The following is a 9435-nucleotide window of genomic DNA, read 5'->3' on the forward strand; positions in this document are numbered from 1 at the left end:
AGATATTATTTATTGTCATCATGGATTTTACTCATGCATCTTTTCTCTAAGTATCCAGGCTTTGAAATTCATAATCAGGTCCTCAATTGTCAAATTTGTTTAATATAATGAATTGCTTATACTACACATTTGCACGCTGGATATACAATTTAATTACTAAATTAGAATATTCTGGGACATCTCAAGAAAAAGGCACTAAATGTTAAAGTTTTCTGGACTTCTGAAATCTTTTATGAACTTTATTTCAGCGAAAAGGACCATTTAAGCCTTGGACCCAGCACATTTGTATTCTTTGAAAATGTTCCCAAAGTCTATATCGATATATTATGTGTACATTTGAAATGAGGTTCCACACTTCATAAAGCTGTGTTCTGTATTAAACGTCATCTGGGTAAGTCTGTATCAGTTTTCTAGGGTGTAAAGTGATGGAAAAAACGAACCTTGTTTGAATTGATGTTAGCTTGCTTATAAAATGGCCTCTTGGGGCATGAAGGAGAGTGGCTGGAAATTTGTGTCTGCAAAGTAGGCTGGAATCTGTAAAAAATTACCTCCAGATAAGAGGAATGAGCTGGGTAATGAAATGATTTCAATAGTATGAAACATTTGTTTTTAATGTAGAAGTCATTGGACATGAGACTTGTCTGCCTATAGTTTTTTTCTCCCTGACAAGGGATTTCCTGCTCTTAAAATATCCTTTCTAAATTTCTATTGAATTGTTTGCCAATGCAGTCCAGAAATCTTGTTAGTCTAAGGTGAGAAAATCAGTATTAACGTTCCTTGTGCTAACATTTCCACTATTGACCTAGGATTAAAAAGCCAAAGGGTTCAATCCTGGAAATACTTGAAAATGAGTGACACCTGCATCTAGATGAAGAGATATTTTAGTAAATTCGAAAGATAAAAATCCAGCTAAATTATGAATATGTGATTTGATTTTTATTGTGGACATCATAGTTTTGTTTTATATTCTGAATTTAAAACATGGAGTATTGTCATTCTACACAAAATACTGGTAACAGTGGTAACTCACTGTAAATATACTTTTCTTTCCAACTTGTGAATTAAGGAAATCACTGATACCTGAAAGAAACAGATTGATTTTAAGACCCTTAACTTTACCTTCTATGTCTTTCCTATATACTATTTCCTAAAGCTTCTCTATAAGTTGGCCTCTATCATGTTTAGAATCTGGGTAAACAGAAAAAAACAATGCTTCTGTCACCAAGAGAATATTTTAAAAATATTTTCTAAGTTTAATTGGCAGCTTCATTTGCAATCAATTTGCATTTTTCTTTAGTCTAATGAATTCAGAAGTTACATAATAAAAACAATGTTTCATCTTGAATGCTATTTGCATAAAATATTTCCTAATTGTTCATGGTGATTTTACATTGGAAATAATGCCACTAGCAAAGGAAAAATAGGCAAACTTCCAATACTAGTGTTTGTAAATCCTCCTGTTCATCACCTCTGTTCCTTTCCAGAAGAATCCGAATGGCATGATCTGGAACTGTAGATGCACTGCTCTCACCTATAGTCTCACCCAGAAAGAAACCCTTTTATTTGTGCTTTCTTAAGTTGGAGTGCTACAGTCACAAACCCAATTTCAAGCCCACCCTAAAGGATCTTGTCAGAATTGACAACTATCAGCGAATATCTTACCATTTACATGACCTTTCCACACCAATATGGACAATTCCGGTATGATTTTGTTTTCAGGCAAAGAAAGAGAGAGAGGAATAGGAGGAGGAGGAAGTGGAGAAGGAGAAGGAGAAAAGAAAAAGAGGAAGAGGAAGAGGAAGAAGGAGAAGGAGATGAAGGAGAAGAGGAAGGGTTGGGGGGAGAAGGGGAAGAAGACCACCACAAGAGAGAAGAAAAAAAGAAGAGAAGAGATATGGGAAGAAGGGAGAAGGAAGGAAGGAAGAAAATCACATATCTGATTTGCAAAGGATGTAAGAACAACCAGTAATTTGATATAAAAAAAAAGTCCCAGGAGTAAAAGAAATTATAGAAAGCCCAAACAAAGGGACACATGTTGCAGTTGTTCTTTAGATATCAAATTCTCCAAATTTGGCCTTGGAAATCTGTCCTTTGCCAGTGTGGATCTCTGGAACAGGACAGATTTTTAAGCTGTTTCTTGCAAACTTTCTTGGCATTCTGAACACTCAAAGCAAAATATGAAATAAGGTGTTGCATTGGTCACTCAGCTTGTATTGTTCCTTGGTGTTCATTTAGGTATCTGGCCTCTAATTTTTAAATGATAGTTTTTTTTAAAGGATCTATGCTTTTAAAGTTTCCAAATGAGATGGAGTATTTGAGTGACTTTGAAGGTCTCGTAACCTTTTTTCTTCTTTGAACTTCCAGTGTTCATAAAATGACATTGATGCCAAAGATGCATCAATATTTGATTAGTTGTGCCTTTTATTTTGTAACCTGTTCAAACTCTTTCTCTCAACTCCACCTTCTTCAATTAGTTCTAGTTTCTTTTCTCCATGTCTAGGGTGTGTACTGGGGTCAAAAATGGAAACTTGAGAGATGTTTTAACCATAAGGACCTAAAATGAATTGCAGTTTCTGGCTAATCCTTTCATAAAGCTACCATTCATTATACTTGAATTTTGTCCCCCCCCCCCTTTTTTTTTTGTTAGCACAGTACTATCATCTGCCAAATATATCTTTATATATTTTTTCAAATGGTCTCACTGATTTGGGTCCTATTGTTTCCCTCTCCCATGATAAAAATAATGAAATCCTCTTGATTATCATAAATTGTTTTTTTGTTTTTGTTTTTTTTTTGCTTAAGAAAGAGACTAATTTACTTTAAGGCACTCAAGGCCAGTGAAATTATTTGCATTTATCTACTCTTTTTGCTTTACATTTCAAAATCACAAGGATGTTTTTGATGATTGTAAATGTTTGGACGATATACTATCATGTACCATTTTAAAGCCCCAGTGTTTAGCTTGATTACTCTTTGGATGTCAGACATGCCAAACCTGTATGCAGTTTTTACAAGTAATTTTTTGAGTGGCTTTTACTACCTATCATCTCAGTGTGTGGTTATTTTGTTTAGCTAACTCACTTGAAAGTGTATAAAAGGAAATCAACAGCATCCAAAGAAAACAATGAAAGGTGTTACAGATGAAATGATAATAACATATTCTGAGCTGGAAAAACTTGTCTGATTGTATCTGAGCTTAAAAATATATAAGCGCGGGGGGACCTTCAAGATGACAGAGGAGTAAGACATGGAGATCACCTTCCTCCCCACAAATACATCAGAAATACATCTACATGTATTTCTACATCTACATGGAACAACTCCTACAGAACACCTACTGAACGCTGGCAGAAGACCTCAGACCTCCCAAAAGGCAAGAAAATCCCCATGTACTTGGGTAGGGCAAAAGAAAAAAGAAAAAACAGAGACAAAAGAATAGGGACGGCACCTGCACCAGTGGGAGGGAGCTGTGAAGGAGGAAAGGTTTCCACACACTAGGAGCCCCTTCGCGGGTGGAGACACGGGTGGCAGAGGGGGGAAGCTTCAGAGCCACGGAGGAGAGCCCAGCCACAGGGGTGCGGAGGGCAAAGCAGAGAGATTCCCGCACAGAGGCTCGGCGCCGAGCAGCACTCACCAGCCCGAGAGGCTTGTCTGCTCACCCGCCGGGATGGGCGGGGGCTGGGAGCTGAGGCTCGGGCTTCGGTCGGATCGCAGGGAGAGGACTGGGGTTGGCGGCGTGAACACAGCCTGAAGGGGCTAGTGCACCACAGCTGGCCGGGAGGGAGTCCGGAAAAAGTCTGGAACTGCCTAAGAGGCAAGAAACCGTTGTTTTGGGGTGCGCGAGGAGAGGGGATTCAGAGCACTGCCTAAATGAGCCCCAGAGATGGACATGAGCCGCAGCTATCAGCGCAGACCCCAGAGACGGGCATGAGACGCTAAGGCTGCTGCTGCCGCCACCAAGAAGCCTGTGTGCGAGCACAGATCACTATCCACATACACCCCCTGCCTCCTAGGAGCCTGTGCAGCCCGCCAATGCCAGGGTCCCATGATCCAGGGACAACTTCCCCGGGAGAGCGCACGGCGCGCCTCAGGCTGGTGCAACGTCACACCGGCCTCTGCTGCCCCAGGCTTGCCCCGCATTCTGTACCCCTCCCTCCCCCTGGCCTGAGTGAGCCAGAACCCCCTGAGCAGCTGCTACTTTAACCCCAACCTGTCTGGGTGGGGGAACAGACACCCACAGGCAACCTACACACAGAGGCGGGTCCAAATCCAAAGCTGAACCCTGGGAGCTGTGCGAACAAAGAAGAGAAAGGGAAATCTCTCCCAGCAGCCTCAGAAGCAGCGGATTAAATCTCCACAATCAACTTGATGTACCCTGCATCTGTGGAATACCTGAATAGACAGCGAATCATCCCAAAATTGAGGCGGTGGACTTTGTGAACAACTGTAGACTTGGGGTTTGCTTTCTGCATCTTATTCGTTTCTGGTTGTATGTTTATCTCAGTTCAGTATTTAGAGCTTATTATCATTGGTAGATTTGTTTATTGATTTGGTTTCTCTCTTCCTTTATTTATTTATTTTTATATATATATTTTTTTTTTCCTTCTTCTCTTTGTGTGAGTGCATATATGTATGCTTCTTTGTGTAATTTTGTCTGTATAGGTTTGCTTTTACCGTTTGTCCTAGGGTTCTGTCTGTCCTTTTTTTTTTTTTTAGTATAGTTTTTAGCACTTGTTATCATTGGTGGATTTGTTTATTGGTTTGGTTGCTCTCTGCTTTCCTTTATTTTTTTTATTACCTTTTTATTTTTTTTAATTTAACAATATATTTTTTAAATTTTTATTTATTTATTATTATTTTTGGCTGTGTTGGGTCTTCGTTGCTGCACGTGGGCTTTCTCTACTTGCAGAGAGCAGGGGCTACTCTTCATTGCAGTGTGCAGGCTTCTCATTGCAGTGGCTTCGCTTGTTCTGGAGCACAGGCTCTAGTCGCACAGGCTTCAGTAGTTGTGGCTCGCAGGCTCTAGAGCGCAGGCTCAGTAGTTGTGGCACATGGGTTTAGTTGCTCCATGGCATCTGGGATCCTCCCGGACCAGGGTTTGAACCCATGTCCCCTGCATTGGCAGGCGGATTCTTAACCACTGCACCACCAGGGAAGCCCTTCTTTTTCTTTCTTTCTTTTTTTTTTTCCTCCCTTTTCTTCTGAGCCATGTGACTGACCGGGTCTTGGTGTTCTGGCCAGCTGTCAGGCCTCAGCCTCTGAGGTGGGAGAGCCGAGTTCAGGACATTTGTCCACCAGAGACCTCCTGGCCCCATATAATATCAATCAGCGAGAGCTCTCCCAGAGATCTCCATCTCAATGCTAAGACCCAGCTCCACTCAACGACCAGCAAGCTACAGTGCAGGACACCCTATGCCAAACAACTAGCAAGACAGGAACACAACCCCACCCATTAGCAGAGAGGCTGCCTAAAATCATAATAAGGTCACAGACACTCCAAAACACACCACCGGATGTGGTCCTGCCCACCAGAAACACAAGATCCAGCCTCACCCACCAGAACACAGGAACCAGTCCCCTCCACCAGGAAGCCTACACAACCCACTGAACCAACCTTACCCACTGGGGGCAGACACTGAAAACAACGGGAACTATGAACCTGCAGCCTGTGAAAAGGAGACCCCAAACACAGTACGTTAAGCAAAATGAGAAGACAGAGAAATACACATCAGATGAAGGAGCAATGTAATAACCTACCTACCACTCCCCAACTCATTCTACGAGGCCACCATCACCGTGATACCACAACCAGACAAAGATGTCACAAAGAAAGAAAACTACAGGCCAATATCACTGATGAACACAGATGCAAAATTCCTCAACAAAATACTAGCAAACAGAATCTAACAGCACATTAAAAGGATCATACATCATGATCAAGTGGGGTTTATCTCAGGAATGCAAGGATTCTTCAATATACACAAATCAATCATCGTGAGAAACCATATTAACAAATTGAAGGAGAAAAACCATATGATCATCTCAATAGATGCAGAAAAAGCTTTCAACAAAATTCAACACCCATTTATGATAAAAAAACATTCCAGAAAGTAGGCATAGAGGGAACTTACCTCAACATAATAAAGGCCATATATGACAAACCCACAGCCAACATTGTTCTCAATGTTGAAAAACTGAAACCATTTCTTCTAAGATCTGGAACAAGACAAAGTTGTCTACTCTCACCACCATTATTCAAAATAGTTTTGGAAGTCCTAGCCATGGTAATCAGAGAAGAAAGAAATACAAGGAACACAAATTGGAAAAGAAGAAGTAATGCTGTCATTGTTTGCAGATGACATGATACTATACATAGAGAATCCTAAAGATGCTACCGAAAACTACTAGAGCTAATCAAGGAATTTGGTAAAGTAGCAGGATACAAAATTAACGCACAGAAATCTCTTGCATTCTTATACACTAATACTGAAAAATCTGAAAGAGAAATTAAGGAAACACTCCCATTTACCACTGCAACACAAAAAATAAAATACCTAGGATTAAACCTACTTAAGGAGACAAATGACCTGTATGCAGAAAACTATAAGACACTGATGAAGGAAATTAAAGATGATACAAACAGATGGAAAGATATACCATGTTCTTGGATTGGAAGACTCAACATTGTGAAAATGACTATACTACCCAAAGCAATCTACAGATTCAATGCAATCCCTATCAAACTACCAATGACATTTTTCACAGAACTAGAACAAAAAATTTCACAATTTGTATGGAAACACAAAAGACCCTGAATAGCCAAAGCAATCTTGACAAAGAAAAATGGAGATGGAGGAATCAGGCTCCCGGACTTCAGACTATACTGCAGTAATCAAGATAGTATGGTACTGGCACAAAAACAGAAATATAGATCAATGGAACAGGATAGAAAGCCCAGAGATAAACCCACACACCTATGGTCAACTAATCTATGACAAAGGAAGCAAGGATATACAATGGAGAAAAGACAGTCTATTCAATAAGTGGTGCTGGGAGAAGTGGACAGCTACATGTAAAAGAACGAAATTAGAATACTCCGTAACACCATACACAAAAATAAACTCAAAATGGATTAAAGACCTAAATGTAAGGCCAGACACTATAAAACTCTTAGAGGAAAACATAGGCAGAACACTATGACATAAATCACAGCAAGATCCTTCTTGACCCACCTCCTAGAGAAATGAAAATAAATACAAAAATAAACAAATGGGATCTAATGAAACTTAAAAGCTTTTGCACAACAAAAGAAACCATAAACAAGACAAAAAGTCAACCCTCAGAATGGGAGAAAATATTTGCAAATGAAGCAACTGACAAAGGATTAATCTCCAAAATATACAAGCAGCTCATGCAGCTCAATATCAAAAAAACAAACAACCCAGTCCCAAAGTGGGCAGAAGACCTAAATCGACATTTCTCCAGAGAAGATATACAGATTGCCAACAAACACATGAAAGGATGCTCAACATCACTAATCATTAGAGAAATGCAAATCAAAATTACAATGAGGTATCACTTCACACCAGTCAGAATGGCCATCATCAAAAAATCTAGAAACAATAAATGCTGGAGAGGGCGTGGAGAAAAGGGAACCCTCTTGCACTGTTGGTGGGAATGTAAATTGATACAGCCACTATGGAGAACAGTATGGAGGTTCCTTAAAAAACTAAAAATAAAACTACCATACGACCCAGCAATCCCACTACTGGACATATACCCTGAGAAAACCATCATTCAAAAAGAGTCATGTACCATAATGTTCATTGCAGCTCTATTTACAATAGCCAGGACATGGAAGCACCTTAAGTGTCCATCGACAGATGAGTGAATAAAGAAGATGTGGCACATATATACAATGGAATATTACTCAGCTATAAAAATAAATGAAATTGAGTTATTTGTAGTGAGGTGGATGAACCTAGAGTCTGTCATACAGAGTGAAGTAAGTCAGAAAGAGAAAAACAAATACCGTATGCTAACACATATTTATGGAATCTAAAAAAAAAGAATGGTTCTGAAGAACATAGGGGCAGGACAGGAATAAAGACGCAGACATAGAGAATGGACTTGAGGACACGGGGAGAGGGAAGGGTAAGCTGGGACGAAGTGAGAGAGTGGCATGGACATATATACACTATCAAATGTAAAATAGATAGCTAGTGGGAAGCAGCCACATAGCACAGGGAGATCAGCTTGGTGCTTTGTGACCACCTAGAGGGGTGGGATAGGGAGGGTGGGAGGGAGGGGATATGGGGTCGTATGTATACGTATAGCTGATTCACTGTGTTTTACAGCAGAAAGTAACACACCACTGTAAAGCAATTATACTCCAATAAAGATGTTAAAATATATATATATATATATATATATGCCTTTTCATCAAACTCACAACTAATGAGTTGTGAGAAATAAACATTTTCCACCTTTTCTTTAAATTTTTTGCAGGAGAATTTTCTTCAAAAATATTGATATTTTCATGGATTAAATAGCACAGTTGCTGACTTCTAGGTGAGGAAATAACTTTGAAAAATGAAGGCAAGAGAATTAATGTAAACAAAGTTTGAAACAAAGTAAAGGAAAATGGTTAAAGAAATGGTAGTATAACAAAAAAGTAGAAGTAAGGCCTCCATTAGAAATCCTATTTTTAAAAAATGTAATCACAAAGGAAAATGTAAATAAAAAGGTCACAACATTTTAAAGAAGTAAAGATATATATATATACATATAAACAAATATACATACACACATATATATACCTAAAAAGAGAAGAACAGGTACTGAAATGTTCATATTGATTATATCTACATAGTGGCATTTCCAGTCATTTTTCTTTCTGTTGCACTATTTTCCTTATTTTTCTAGTATAGGTTTTTTAATAACCAGAAAAATTATATTATTTAAAATAGCAAAATAGCAAGAGAAGAGGCTTACTATATTCTTGGTATTTCTGTTAATCCCCAAACTAATATAAGACAAAGCAAAACAAAGCCAAATCCCTCAATTCTCATTCAAGGATGAGAGAAACAGGGGGGTTTGACTGAATGACTTTGGGCTTTGTCTTACAAAAACCTAGTTCTTCCAATCTTTAGTTGAATGGACTTGCATAAAAGGTGCTTAACATTTCTGGGCCTTGTTTTTTGTGAATATCAATGAGACCTCATAGAAAGAACCTAGAAAGGTAATTCTTGTTTTTCAAATTGTATCCATTTTTTTGCGGGGGAGTAATTCTTCTCATTTCATTTTGGAAATTCATGATGCTACAACTTGTCTCCTCCTCCTAGTCACTATTGCCTTTGTGAGCCCCTTCCTAATATTTACTGAATAAATCTCTGAAAGTTGCATTTGCTTAATAAAATTATGTGCTCATTTCTT

This window comes from Balaenoptera physalus (genome assembly GCF_965194825.1).
Source record: "Balaenoptera physalus genome assembly, chromosome: 21".
Taxonomy (NCBI): Eukaryota; Metazoa; Chordata; class Mammalia; order Artiodactyla; family Balaenopteridae; genus Balaenoptera; species Balaenoptera physalus.